This window comes from Medicago sativa, chromosome 7, assembly GCF_051527215.1.
Source record: "Medicago sativa cultivar Bolivia chromosome 7, Bolivia_mono, whole genome shotgun sequence".
Taxonomy (NCBI): domain Eukaryota; kingdom Viridiplantae; phylum Streptophyta; class Magnoliopsida; order Fabales; family Fabaceae; genus Medicago; species Medicago sativa.
The window spans coordinates 9,639,847-9,655,553 of record NC_140755.1 but is presented as its reverse complement, the minus strand read 5'-3'; the positions used below and the strand labels follow the sequence as shown (position 1 = coordinate 9,655,553).

General features: G+C 33.3%; 4 pseudogenes; 2 read left to right on the top strand and 2 right to left on the bottom strand.

Moving 5' to 3' along the window:
- Positions 1–1,014: 1,014 nt before the first annotated feature.
- LOC146904091 (uncharacterized) lies at positions 1,015–2,053 on the bottom strand (annotated as a pseudogene).
- A 117-nt stretch (positions 2,054–2,170) lies between these two features.
- Positions 2,171–2,797, top strand: LOC146904090 (uncharacterized; annotated as a pseudogene).
- A 4,871-nt stretch (positions 2,798–7,668) lies between these two features.
- Positions 7,669–8,298, bottom strand: LOC146904089 (uncharacterized; annotated as a pseudogene).
- Positions 8,299–8,408: 110 nt separating this feature from the next.
- LOC146904088 (uncharacterized) lies at positions 8,409–9,232 on the top strand (annotated as a pseudogene).
- Positions 9,233–15,707: the final 6,475 nt, after the last annotated feature.

Below are 15,707 nucleotides of genomic sequence, written 5' to 3'. Positions count from 1 at the left end.
AAAATAAGGAGAGAGATGAGATCAGATCCGTCGAATCCTCTAAGTTCCCCTAATTGGTATACCGCACCTATTTGTTATGAATCTTCTTCTAATTTACGATGATTAACAAAATATCTCTAATCAATCCCTTGAATTAGAACCATCTTCTCAAACTACAGCCCCCAATCCCTTGGGCGGTCTAATAATTCTTGAAGGTTTTATCGAACGTTAACCTATTCTCACTAACAAACGATTATCTATTCCTAGACTAACCCTGTTTATTAGAACAATTCAATTAGGTCTAAGTCGAAAGCCGTGGTCAGTGGTCATTCGTTCTCACAAAATCAAGTTATATGTGATCAAGATATAAAAAGCATTAAGAACAATTGAATTGAATAAACTAGAATTGAATTCATAAACAAAATAGAGTTTCACAGCAACATGTGTCAATTAGGGTTACAAAGATTCATCTCGGACCTAATCTCTAAGAGATTTAGCTACTCATAATCGAGTTTACAAATAGCATAATCAATGATTGAAATAAAACATACATGAATTGGTAAAAGGTTGAAGAAATCGCCTTTCTAGCCATCTCCGATGTCTCAAAATCGCACTTTGCTCTCCAAAATCGTAACCCTTGTTCTTCAGATTGAGTGCAGTATTTATAGAAGTCTTGGGCCTGACCCATCAAAATCGTGCCGCGCCTTGTATATTGGCGTGCCGCGATTTGCCTTAAACAGGGATGTTGTAATTTTGCTTCCAAAATCGCGGCAAGGCTGTAAATTGGCGTGGCGCGATTTGCTTTGTACAGACTTCAATATTTCAGCTTTTTGCACTCCAGAACAGTATAATTTGCATGAGAACTCTATCAAAATGTCATAATAAGTCCTAAAAATTACGTAATGACGGCATGTCATCAGGCTTCAATGAATAGCCGTGATAATCAAATAGGGTAGTTGGCAAAGTAGAAAGCAAATGATTTTCTAGTAATACACAATATAATCCAAAGAATGAAAATTGTAAGGTAATTGATTTGAGGAGCAAGAAGGTTTTAACACCTTTAGTTCCAAAAGTCACAAAGAAGAATGAAGATGTAGTAGTGGAGGAGGCTGAACAAGGTGTAGTTGAAAAGAATGAAAATGATGTAGTTGAAAAAGAAAAGAAGGAAAAAAAATTGAGGGAGAAAAATAATAATTTTCAGTATAAACATGCTTATAGGGTTGTATCATTCTTCTCTGCTAAATATTTGTTTCCATAATTGCATGAATAATAACAATTGGATCAGAAAAATCTAGTTGATATTGCACAACCTTTTCAGTTTCAATTTTCAAAGAAAATATTTTTTGACTTGTGTTTTAATTCAGCGATGATTAATATAACTACCTATTTGTTAATTCTTTCATTGTTTAGCAATTGGAATTTTAGGGTTCTGATTATGAGAAGACAAACCTTGTTTACTTGGCCAACTTGTTACTGCTTTTAAATCATAAGTTGGTCTTATACTCACTGTTGGGGATGGAAAATTTACGGGAAGAAAAGAATCTCTGCAGATTCTGTGACCTTCTAGTGTTGGAGCTGAATTTAAATCGAAGTATACACCCTTTCCTTTGTTCGAAAAATTGGTTTGATTAACAGGTTGAAACACAACAGGCTCAAATTTGTCAAAAAATTGTAAAAGATCAGACATTTGAATTTCATCTGAAGGTGATTACATCTCATAATATGAGTAATCTGGAGAAAAATCAACATCCACTTCCAACTCAGGAATCTTTTCAATGGTGTTGAGATTGATACATGCTTTTGAATTTCCAGTATTTTGTGTTGGACTGACAATGCTTGCTACCAAAGGAACATTCACATTACCATCACCTTGAATTAGTGAAGGTTGATCAGAGGCGAACATGCGCAAAGTAACATGATTTCCTTTTCTAATTGTGATCAAGTATCCACCAGGAATTATTCCATCAATAACACCAGTGAATTCCATTCCTAGCCTGATTTCTTCACGTGGATTCCTCGGGGGAATTACCGGTGTATCATTGTGATGGTAGTGATGTTTCAAATGTAGTCCACTCGTTGTTCTTTTATCTTTGTATTAACCAAAATTAATAGTTAGCTTAATCAAGTTCCATACTTAATGGATTAAGTGTTCTTCACTAGTGAACGACAAATAATTTTTGTTATTGCAGAGATAAAAGAACAATGAGTGGACTACAAGGGAAACATCACAGCCATGACAATGATACACCGATAATTCCCCCGAGGAATCCACGTGAAGAAATCAGGCTAGGAATGGAATTCACTGGTGTTATCGATGGAATAATTCCTGGTGGATACTTGCTCATAATTAGAAAAGGAAATGGTGTTACTTTGCGCATGTTCGTCTCTGGTCAACCTTCACTAATTCAAGGTGATGGTAATGTGAATGTTCCTTTGGTACAAGGCAATGTCAGTCTAACACAAAATACTGGAAATTCAAAAGCATGTATCAATCTCAATACCAATGAAAAGATTCCTGAGTTGGAAGAGGATGATAATTTTTCTTCAGATTACTCATATTATGAGATGTCATCACCTTCAGATGAAATTCAAATGCCTGATCTTTTACAATATTTTGACAAATTTGAGCTTGTTGTGTTTCAACCTATTAATCAAACCAATTCTTCGAACAAAGGAAAGGGTGTATCCATCGATTTAAATTCAACTCCAACTCTAGAAGGCCACAGAATCTGTAGTGATCCTTTTTCTTCCCATAAATTTTCCATCCCCAACGGTGAGTATAAGACCAACTTATGATCTAATAGAAGCAACAAGTTAGCCAAGTAAATAAGATGTGTCTTCTCATAATCAGAACCCTAAAATTCCTATTGCTAAACAATGAAAGAATTTGCAAATAGGTAGTTATATTAATCATCGGTGAATTAAAACACAAGAAAAAAATATTTTCTACGAAAAATTAAACTGAAAAGGTTGTGCAATATCAACTAGATTTTCTTGATCCAATTGTTATTATTCATGCAATTATTGAAACAAATATTTAGCAGAGAATAATGATACAACCTTGTAAGCATGTTTATACTGATAATTTGATTTCTTTGGTTGTTAATGAGGAAATTATGTGGGATGCATCCTCTATATATTTCCATAAATTCATGTTCATTTTAAAAATCAATTAACACAAATTTGCCGTAAATAATAAAAAATATTTCATTTTATATTGTTGAACAATAATTAAATCTAAAAAAAATTAATCCTGAATGAAATGAAAGCTCGAAATAAGTGTTGGATTAAGCTTTGCAATTTAATGCCCTTAAATACAAAAGGAATAAATTAAATCTACCAAATAAAAAAATAATCATTCATCACATTCAAATTTGATAAAATTATGTTCTCATGAAGAAAAAAAACATACCGAGAGGAATGCATTCTTCTGCAAAGCCACAACTTTAGCTGCAACATTCAACGGAATACCTGAAATTCAAATAAAATAGAATCATAAATTTTGAGATTTTTTTTTACTAATATAACAAACCAGAATAACTCTATTTAATTCGGTCTCAAAACTCATGAAAACTTTGATATTGATCTATCCATGTTGATGTTTGTCTGAACTTTGAATTTGTTATAGTCAACACATTCACGTAGTCAAAGACGTTAGTGATATCTTGATCGAGATCAGAATATCCAGATCTTGAAGAATTTTGACTTTATAAAAAAATTAAATTATGCATTGAAATATACAACTTCCGAACACGATCTGACTGGAACCAACTTCCTTGACCATGTGGGGAATAAAGTTGAGATTGGTTTAAGAAAACAATAGAGATTACATGAAGACCCACAAACCGATTGATATGGTGGGATAAGGGAAGAACTCCTTTTTGACTATATTTGAGGAATGGTCTGAGAATGAAATAGAAGAAAAAGAAAAGAAAATTATGATTTAAGATTTAAGAAATTGATAACAGTATGCGATTGAAGACAATATGTATTAAACAATTATACTTACGAGTTTGAATTCAACCCTAATAATGCAACATTGTTAAAAATTTTGAGAGAGAGAGAGAGAGAGAGAGAGAGAGAGAGAGAGAGATTTCACACCCAACTTAAGAGATTAGTCTTTGTAGTTGCGGACAGAGTTTACCCTGTTCACAAAAAAAAATTATTTACTTCCTCTAAATATATTTCTATAAATCCACGTTCGTTGTAAAAATCAATTCACACAATTTTGTCATAAATAAAAAAAATTCATTTTTATAATGTTGAACAAAACTAAAATCTAAAATAATTAATTCTGAATAAAATAAAAACTCAACGTCCCCGTGAGCATAGCTCAGTTGGCAAGGAGATGCATTGTTATATGCAGGGGCCGAGGTTCAAACCCCGGTCACCCCACTTATTCGCCTTGAAAAAGGTGAATTCTACCTGACCAAAAAAAACCTCAAAACAAGTGTTGGATTAAGGTTTGCAATTTAACGCCCTTAAATTCCAAAAGGAATAAATTAAATCTTCCAAATAACCAAATAACCATTCATCACAAAGACAATTGTTGAAAATATGTTCTCATGAAGAAAGAAAAAAACATACAGAGAGAAATGAATTCTCCTACAGAGCCACAAAAATGTTCTCATGAAGAAAGAAAAAAACATACAGAGAGAAATGAATTCTCCTACAGAGCCACAACATTTGCTGCAACATTCACCGGAATACCTGAAATTCAAATAAAATAAAATCATAAGTTTTGAGATTTTTTTTACTAATGTAACAAACCGGAATACCTCTATTTAATTCGGTCTCGAAAATCATGAAAACTTTGATATAGATCTATCCATGTCGATGTCTGTCTGAACTTTGAATTTGCTATAGTCAACAATCAACACATTCATGCAGTTAAGGACGTCAGTGATATCTCGATCGAGATCGAAATATCCAGATCTTGAAGAATTTTGACTTTATAAAAAAAATTAAATTATGCATTGAAATATGCAACTTCCGAACACGATCTAACTGGAAACAACTTCCTTGACCATGTGGTGAAATAAAGTTGAGATTGTTTAAAGAAAACAATAGAGATTAGAAGAAGACCCACAAACCGATTGATATGGTGGAATAAGAGAAGAACTCCTTTTTGACTATAATTGAGGGATAACCTGAGAGTGAAATAGAAGAAAAAGAAAAGAAAATTATGTTTGAGATTTGGGAAATTGACAACGGTATGCGATTGAAGACAATATGTGTTAAAAAAATTACTTAGGATTTATATAGGCAAAACGACCAAGGACAAATAGTCTTGTAGGTAGAGACGTCAGTGATATCTTGATCAAGATCGGAATATCCAGATTTTGAAGAACTTTGAATTTATACAAAAAAATAAAATAAAATATGTATTGGAATATGAAACTTCCGACCTTGATCTGAATGGATCCAACGTCATTGACTATGTGTTGAGATTTTTCAAAGAAAACATTAGAGTTTACAAGAAGACTTACATACCGATTGATACAGTGTGATAAGACAAGAACTTCTTTTTGACTAGATCTGAGGAATAATGTGAGAGTGAAATAGAAGAAAAAGAAAAGAAAATTAAGTTTGAGATTTGAGAAATTGACACCGGTATGAGAATGAATACAATATGTGTTAAAAATTATTACCTACAATTTATATAGGCAAAATGATCAAGGGCGCCTAGTCACTATATGAAAATCTAAAAATAAAAATTTAGTGCCAATCATACACATCCACGTAACACCCCCCAATTAAACTTTGTAATACTTAATGAAAAAAGCCAAATAATATTTTTTTAAATAATAAAAAATAACTTATAACTCATTTTCTTTAAATTACACAAATAAATAAGTTTCTCTTTAAACATAGGTGTCTTACATCAAAATATAAAATGTCACTATGCATGTGTTACACATTGCTTACCAGTATATTGTTATATCTTTGAAGTTACAATCCAGTAGAACTCAACCTTGAATTTCTTTCAAAGCTCAAGCTCATGATTTACACAATTCCTTAACATCTTAAATTCTCCACCGAAGGTCAGAAAAACACACCAGGGGAGGTTGATTTGTGTTGGACTTTTCGACGATTTCTTTTTTAAGTGTTAAACGCAGCCTGGACAGAATCTAATGTTGCAGATTTTGACTCTAACTCAGAATGCATCAAAGTACAGAACACAAAGATATAATATAAAGACTTAGAGAGAGAGAAGACAGACACAAAACAATTTATACAGGTTCCTCCTACAACACATGAGTAGTCTAGTCCCCTTACACTTCCAAGGGATTTCACTATAATCACTCGTTACAATTAGAAACCAACCGTGACCATCTTACCCACGTTTTCCAACCAGAAAATCATGTAGCTTTTGACATCAAAACATCTGTCCAAAATGGGTTGAAAGAAAACCAGTACAATGGGAAAGATACCATGAGCCCCCACGAATGCTTAAGGCATTTCTATGAGACTTTTCAGTTTTGTATACCCCCAGCCAACATGACTGAAGACCGAAAGAAACTTAGGTTGTTTGCTTTTACCTTATCCGGGAGGGCTAAAGATTGGTTCTTGTCCATACTTATGGAACCATTCAAACCTGGGATGAGCTTGAACTTAAGTTCTTAGAGAGATTTTCTCCTATGTCCAAATATTGGGAGAAAAAACATGAGATCACCAAATTTCAGCAGGGGGAGAATGAGTCTTGTATGATGCCTGGAAGCAATTTAAACTTTTGCTTAAGAGGTGTCTTGCACATGACTTGAGCGAGAAGTTCTACCTACAAGTTTTCACTGAGGGGTTGACACATAGCCATAGGATGTTCTTAGATGCTTCAGCTGGAGGAAGCATGAGAGTTAAGAATGACCATGAAGTTCAAACCCTAATAGATAACATGGCCCAAAATGAGTACCATGTGGAAGCCGAGAAAAAGAAAAAGGGTGTTTTTGGGGTTAGTGAGAATAGTGCCATCCTATAAAATCAAACAGCCATGAACAAACAGATAGAAGCCTTGACCAAACATGTGCAAGCAATTACCATGGGACTCAAAATGACTCAAACTAGCTTTGTCAAAATGACTCAAACCAATTTTCAAGAGATGAAGTCTAGTCAAGAAGTTGTGCAAAGAAATAATGGGGCTTCAATGAATAACTATGATAATCAAATAGGGTAGTTGGCAAAGCAGATAGCGAATCAATCAAGCAAATGATTTTCTGGTAATACACAAGATAATCCAAAGAATGAAAATTGTAAGATAATTGATTTGAGAAGCAAGAAGGTTTTAACACCTTTAGTTCCAAAAGTCACAAAGAAGAATGAAGATGTAGTAGTGGAGGAGGCTGAACAAGGTGTAGTTGAAAACAATGAAAATGATGTAGTTGAAAAAGAAAAGAAGGAAAAAAAATTGAGGGAGAAAAATAATAATTTCAGTATAAACATGCTTACAGGGATGTATCATTCTTCTCTTCTAAATATTTGTTTCCATAATTGCATGAATAATAACAATTGGATCAGAAAAATCTAGTTGATATTGCACAACCTTTTCAGTTTCATTTTTCATAGAATATATTTTTTGACTTGTGTTTTAATTCAGAGATGATGAATATAACTACCTATTTGTTAATTCTTTCATTGTTTAGCAATTGGAATTTTAGGATTCTGATTATGAGAAGACAAACCTTGTTTACTTGGTCAACTTGTTGCTGCTTTTAGATCATAAGTTGGTCTTATACTCATTGTTGGAGATGGAAAATTTATGGGAAGAAAAGGATCTCTGCAGATTCTGTGACCTTTAGGAGTTGCAGCTGAATTTAAATCGATGGATGCACCCTTTCCTTTGTTTGAATAAATGGTTTGATTAACAGGTTGAAACACAACAGGCTCAAATTTGTCAAAATATTGTAAAAGATCATGCATTTGAATTTCATCTGAAGGTGATGACATCTCATAATATATGTAATCTGGAGAAAAATCAACATCCACTTCCAACTCAAGAATCTTTTCATTGGTGTTGAGATTGATACATGCTTCTGAATTTTTAGTATTTTGTGTTAGACTAACATTGCTTGCTACCAAAGAAACATTCACATTACCATCACCTTGAATTAGTTAAGGTTGATCAGATGCAAACATGCGTAAAGTAACACGATTTCCTTTTCTAATTGTGAGCAAGTATCCACCAGGAATTATTCCATCGATAACACCAGTGAATTCCATTCCTAGCCTGATTTCTTCACGTGGATTCCTCCGGGGAATTAGCAGTGTATCATTTTGATGGTAGTGATGTTTCAAATGTAGTCCACTCTTTGTTCTTTTATCTTTGTATTAACCTAAATTAATAATTAGCTTAATCAAGTTCCATACTTAATGGATTAATTTTTCTTCACTAGTGAATGACAAATAATTTATGTTATTGCAAAGATAAAAGAACAATGAGTGGACTACATGGGAAACATCACATCCATTACAATGATACACCGGTAATTCCCCCGAGGAAACCACGTGAAGAAATCAGGCTAGGAATGGAATTCACTGATGTTATCGATGGAATAATTCCTTGTGGATACTTGCTCACAATTAGAAAAGGAAATCATGTTACTTTGCGCATGTTCGCCTCTAATCAACCTTCACTAATTCAAGGTGATGGTGATGTAATGTTCCTTTGGTAGCAAGCAATGTCAATCTAACACAAAATACTGGAAATTCAGAAGCATGTATCAATCTCCACACCAATGAAAAGATTCCTGAGTTAGAAGTGGATGATAATTTTTCTCCAGGTTATGAGATGTCATCACCTTCAGATGAAATTCAAATGCCTGATCTTTTACAATATTTTGAAAAATTTGAGCCTGTTGTGTACTACTAATCAAACCAATTCTTCGAACAAAGGAAAGGGTGTATCCATCGATTTAAATTCACCTCCAACTCCAGAAGGCCACAAAATCTGCATAGATCCATTTCTTCCCATAAATTTTCCATCCCCAACAGTGAGTATAAGACCAATTTATGATCTAATAGAAGCAACAAGTTAGCCAAATAAATAAGGTTTGTCTTCTCATAATCAGAACCCTAAAATCCTATTGCTAAACAATGAAAGAATTTGCAAATAGGTAGTTATATTAATCATCGGTGAATTAAAACACAAGAAAAAAATATTTTCTACGAAAAATAAAACTGAAAAGGTTGTGTAATATCAACTAGATTTTTCTGATCCAATTGTTATTATTCATGCAATTATTGAAACAAATATTTAGCAGAGAATAATGATACAACCCTATAAGCATGTTTATACTGATAATTTGATTTCTTTGGTTGTTAATGAGGAAATTCTGAGGGATGCATCATCTATATATTTCTATAAATCCAGTTCATTTTAAAAATCAATTAACACAACTTTGCCATAAATAATAAAAAATATTTCATTTTATATTGTTGAACAATATTTAAATCTAAAAAAAATTAATCCTGAATGAAATGAAAGCTCAAAACTAGTGTTGGAGTAAGGTTTGCAATATAACGCCCTTAAATACAAAAGGAATAAATTAAATCTACCAAATAAAAAAATAATCATTCATCACATTCACAATTGATAAAGTTATGTTCTCATTAAGAAATAAAAACATACTGAGAGGAATGCATTCTCCTACAGAGCCACAACTTTAGCTGCAACATTCACCGGAATACCTGAAATTCAAATAAAATAAAATAAAATAAAATAAAATCAAAATTTTGAGATTTTTTTTGCTAATATAACAAACCAGAATAACTCTATTTAATTCGGTCTCAAAACTCAAGAAAACTTTGATATAGATCTATCCATGTTGATGTTTGTCTGAACTTTGAATTTGTTATAGTCAACACATTCACGTCGTCAAAGACGTTAGTGATATCTTGATCGAGATCGTAATGACTTTATAAAAAAAATTATGCATTGAAATATGGAACTTCCGAACACGTTCTGACTGGAACCCACTTCCTTGACCATGTGGGAAATAAAGTTGAGATTGTTTTAAGAAAACAATAGAGATTACTAGAAGACCCGCAAACCGATTGATATGGTGGGATAAGGGAAGAACTCTTTTTTGACTATATTTGAGGAATGATCTCAGAATGAAATAGAAGAAAAAGAAAAGAAAGTTATGTTTTAAGATTTAAGAAATTGACAACAGTATACGATTGAAGACAATATGTGTTAAACAATTATACTTACGAGTTTGAATTCAACCCTGATAATGCAACATTGTTAAAAAAAATTGAGAGAGATTTCCCACTCAACTCAAGAGGTTAGTCTTTGTAGTTGCGGACGGAGTTTACCCTGTTCACAAAAAACAAATTTATTTACTTCCTCTAAATATATTTCTATAAATCCACGTTCGTTTTAAAAATCAATTCACACAATTTTTTCATAAATAAAAAAAATCATTTTTATAAGGTTGAACAAAACTAAAATCTAAAAAAATTAATCCTGAGTAAAATAAAAACACAAAACGTTCCCGTCAACATACCTCAGTTGGCAGTGACATTCATTGTTATATGCAGGGGCCGGGGTTCGAACCCCGGACACCCCACTTATTCACCTTGAAAAAGGTGAATTCTAGCCATTAGACTACCTACCCAAAAGAAAATCAAAATAAGTGTTGGATTAAGGTTTGCAATTTATCGCCCTTAAATACAAAAGGAATAAATTAAATCTACCAAATAAACAAATAATCATTCATCACATAGACAATTGATGAAAATATGTTCTCGTGAAGGAAAAAAAAACATACCGAGAGGAATGAATTCTCCTACAGAGCCACAAAATTAGCTGCAACATTCACCGAAATACCTGAAATTAAAATAAAATAAAATCATAAGTTTTGAGATTTTTTTTTTTTACTAATGTAACAAACCAGAATAACTCTATTTAATTCGGTCTCAAAAATCATGAACACTTTGATATAGATCTATCCATCTTAATGTCTGTCTGAACTTTGAATTTGTTATAGTCAACAATCAACACATTCATGCAGTCAAGGACGTCAGTGATATCTTGATCGAGATCGGAATATCCAGATCTTGAAGAATTTTGACTTTATAAAAAAAATTAAATTATGCATTGAAATATACAACTTCCGAACACGATCTGACTGGAACCAACTTCCTTGACCATGTGGGGAAATAAAGTTAAGATTGTTTAAAAAAAACAATAGAGATTACAAGAAGACCCACAAACCGATTGATATGGGGGAATAAGAGAAGAACTCCTTTTTGACTATAATTGAGGGATGACCTGAGAGTGAAATAGAAGAAAAAAAAAGAAAATTATGTTTGAGATTTGAGAAATTGACAACGGTATGTGATTGAAGACAATATGTATGAAAAATAATTACTTACGATTTATATAGGCAAAACGACCAAGGACACATAGTCTTGTAGGTAGAGATGTCAGTGATATCTTGATCAATATCGGAATATCCAGATTTTGAAGAACTTTGAATTTATAAAATCAAAAAATATTTGCATTAAAATATGAAACTGCCGACCTTGATCTGAATGGATCCAACGTCATAGACTATGTGTCGAGATTTTTTTAAGAAAACAAGAGTTTACAAGAATACGTACATACCGATTGATACGGTGTGATAAGGCAAGAACTTCTTTTTGACTAGATCTGAGGAATAAAGTGAGAGTGAAATAGAAGGAAAAAAAAAATTATGTTTGAGATTTGAGAAATTGACACCGGTATGAGAATGAAGACAATATGTGTTAAAAATTATTACCTACAATTTGTATAGGCAAAATGACCAAGGACACCTAGTCACTATATGAAAATCTAAAAATAAAAATTTAGTGCCAATCATACACATCCACGTAACACCCCCCAATTAAATTTTGTAATACATAGTGAAAAAAAGCCAAATAACATATTTTTTAAATACTAAAAAAATAAGTTAAAACTCATTGTCTTTAAATTACACAAATAAATAAGTTTCTCTTTAAATTTTCAAAATATTAGATCATAGGTGTCTTACATCAAAATATAAAATGTCACAATGCATGTGTTACACATTGCTTACCAGTATATTGCTATATCTTTGAAGTTTCAATCCAGTAGAACTCAACCTTGAATTTCTTTCAAAGCTCAAGCTCATGATTTACACAATTCCTTAACATCTTAAATTATCCACTGAAGGTGAGAAAAACACACCGGAGGGGGGGTTGATTTGTGTTGGCCTTTTCGGTGATTTCTTTTTTAAGAGTTAAACGCAGCCTGGACAGAATCTGATGTTGAAGATTCTGACTTTGACTCGGAATGTATCAAAATACAGAACACAAAGATAAAATATAAAGACTTAGAGAGAGAAGACAGACACAAAACAATTTATATAGGTTCCTCCTACAACACATGAGTAGTCTAGTCCCCTTATACTTCCAAGAGATTTCACTATAATCACTCTGGTTACAATTTGCTCAAGGACACACCAAGAGACTTCTCAATGCTCAAGAACAACTACAAGAGACTTCTATGCTCTAGACTCTACCTAAAGACTTCCTTGCTCAAGCACACCTGCAAGAGACTTCTCTTGCTTAAGCACAACTACTTAAGACTTTACCCTGCTCAATCACAACTGACTGAGACTTCCTAGGTGCTCAAGGTTTCACGACGGTTAACTAAAATAGTCATAATTAATCCCTTGACTTAGGACCCTCTTCTCAGATTACATTCCCTAATTCCTTAAGCGATATAATATATGTTGAATGTTTTAAACTCGTTAACCTAGTATCACAAATAAACGATTATCCATTCCTAGAATAACCATGTTTATTTGAACAATTCAATTAGGTCTAAGTTGTAAGCTATGGTCAGTAGTCATCCAATCTTACAAATTCAGATTATATGGTGTCAATATAAAAACAAGCATTAAGAACAATTGAATTGAAAAAAATTAGATTAATATTAATGAGAAATAGTGTTTCACATCAAACATGGTTCAAACAGGATTACATCAGAATCATCTCAGACCTAATCTCTAATAGATTTACCTACTTAAAGTTTGAATTACAAATAGCATAATCAATTGAAGCATAAAAACATACACAAATTGGCTATTATTGGATGGATTGGCCACCTCTTTAGTTCTTTGCTCTCAAAATCGCGCTTCAGCTCTCCAAAATTCTGAACCCTTCTTTCTGAAACTAAATCAACTTAAATAGCCAAAACTGCACCTAAAATTGTGATACAATCCTCAGTAATCATGACACGATTTGCCTTAAGTTACCAGGATTCTTCAAAAATAACTTTTCACAATCGTGTCACGATTTGGCCTACATGACATGATTTTTTAGGCATAAGCAACTTCAAAATCCCGTCATAAAATCGTGACACGATCTTCAGTTTTCCTGCTTACCTAATGATGACAAGTCATCTTACGTTATTCTTAGCATGTTTTTCAGTCATTTTCAGTAGGTTTTGGCAGGAAAAAGAAGAAGTATTAGAACGATATCCTATGATTTCGGGAACTGGAGAAACTGAGCCCAGGAAGCATAACCAGGCCCTTGGGCATCTCTGATGCGCCTTGGGCATGTCCAAAGTTGTGCTTCATACAACTTGGGTGTATGCCATGCTCCCCGAGCATTTGAAATCCGAGGGGCACAGACGTAATTTTATGCATTTTTGTGGGTTTAGCCCGTGTTTTTAACCCAAACCCAGTTAGAATCTCTCACTATAAATACCAGCCCTCCTCATTCATAATTTCTCATTCAGAACTGTGGCAGTTCAAGAGGAAGGCAACTTTGGAGCTTCGGGAGAATTTCTATTTTCTCCTTTATTTTCTAGGGTATGTTTTTATCTTTTGTAATTTGTTTTTAGTTACCATGTGTAACTAAATCTTTTTAGGTTAGAGTTCTAAGATGAACCTCTGTTTATTTTTGTTGGATATTTATTTAATTTAATGTCGTTTATATTTTATTTATTTTTTGTTCGCTATTAAGTTTTATTTAGGAATTATTTATTTCAAAGGAGTGTAACCCTAGAGTAGGTACTTAGGTTGTGACAAAGCTTAATATTGTTATTACTGTCTTGCTGCTTATATCTTGATATTTATAGCATTATACTAATAACTATCTGTCTAGGAAGTAATTAGTTAGTAACTAGCGAAAGATACTAAAAGCAAGTTGACCCTAATAGTAAATACTTAGAAGGTGACATTACTAAAACTGAGGGGTAACTATGCTAAATCTAGGATGTAACTGTTTAGTAATTAAGGAAACAAGCGACTCCGGGGAATAAACCTTAATAGAACCATTTTGTTAAACCCTTGGTAAGGTAGACGAGATAGGGTTGCCTGTTTGTAAAACTACTAAGTGCGAGAGAGAGAGAGAGAGAGAGAGAGAGAGAGAGAGAGAGAGAGAGAGAGAGTGTGCTATGAGTGTCCTAAGATTCATAGATGGGCAGACCTATAGGAACCTTGGCCTTCATTGCCTTGGGAAATCTTGGAAAAGCAATTTAAGTATATGCTTTCAATTACCTTAAAGACGGTAAGACCCCACACGTACGGATCGCCGTGTGATTAGCAGGTGCAACCAGACTTAGGAGGGATAGGCCTAGTTAACCGAGATTTATAGACCCCACACGTAAGGATCATCGTGTGATCAGCAGGTGCAGCTTCTAACATTCTAGGTTAGTCACGTCCCAACGACCTCATCACTTGTATAGTCTACCTAAGATAAATAAATGTGACATGACTGTTATTTAATATCCAACAATATAAACAGTGGGGATTCGAAGGATCCTAACCGCTGCTTACTTTTCTGCAACCAAAAACAGGTAAACTTGCTCTTTTGCAAACAGATAAAAATTGCAACTCTCTAACCCTTATCTTTTATTATATCGTCAACTTAAAAAAAATAAATAACGCGGATTGTTTGAACAAAATGACAATCCTTGTGGATACGATACTCTATTTACACTTTATTACTTGGTAAACGATTTGGTACACTTGCCTAATCCGCACATCAAGTTTTTGGCGCCATTGTCGGTGATTGTAAATATTTTCGACTAAGCAATTTATTTACTTATTTTTCTATCTTTATTATTCTGTCATTTATTTTTCAGTCATTTATTTTTCTGCATTTTATTTTTTTGTTTTCAAAAATTCAAAAATACCAAAAAAATCAAAAAAAAAAACCAAAAATATTATTCCAGTTGACTCTGTCCTACTAAGAACTTTGTGTAGTTTGTTTTATGCGTAATTCCAAAACAGGTATTCTGCAATTTGATCCATACATAGAAAAAATTGAACAATCCCAATTCAGGATTATTCATTAGACGAGTCAAAAATAGGATAGGAACTCCACATTACCCTAGGAGACTCTGGGAGGCTAGACAATTTGGTTGAAGTATCACTTGGTTTCCAACCAGCAAACCCGGTGAAGTTTGACATCAAGAACAGTGTTATGATGAATTTGAAATCTAATCAATTTTCAGGTAAGGAGACGGAAGATTGCAACGCTCATTTGATACACTTTTTAGATGCCTGCAGTACAATCAATCCAGTCGGGGCGTGTTAGCTGGTAATTTCACCAGTCTCATTTAATGTGGTCAACATTAGTTGACTTTTACTCTTGCATGAATCGAAGTCTTTTTCCTTCAAATTTGAGGAGTTCGACGAAGATGGGGACTAAACATGAAGAGGCTTAAGAGCTTAGCGTTCGACAAGAAACGAATCAGGGATGCGAAACCGTCGAAA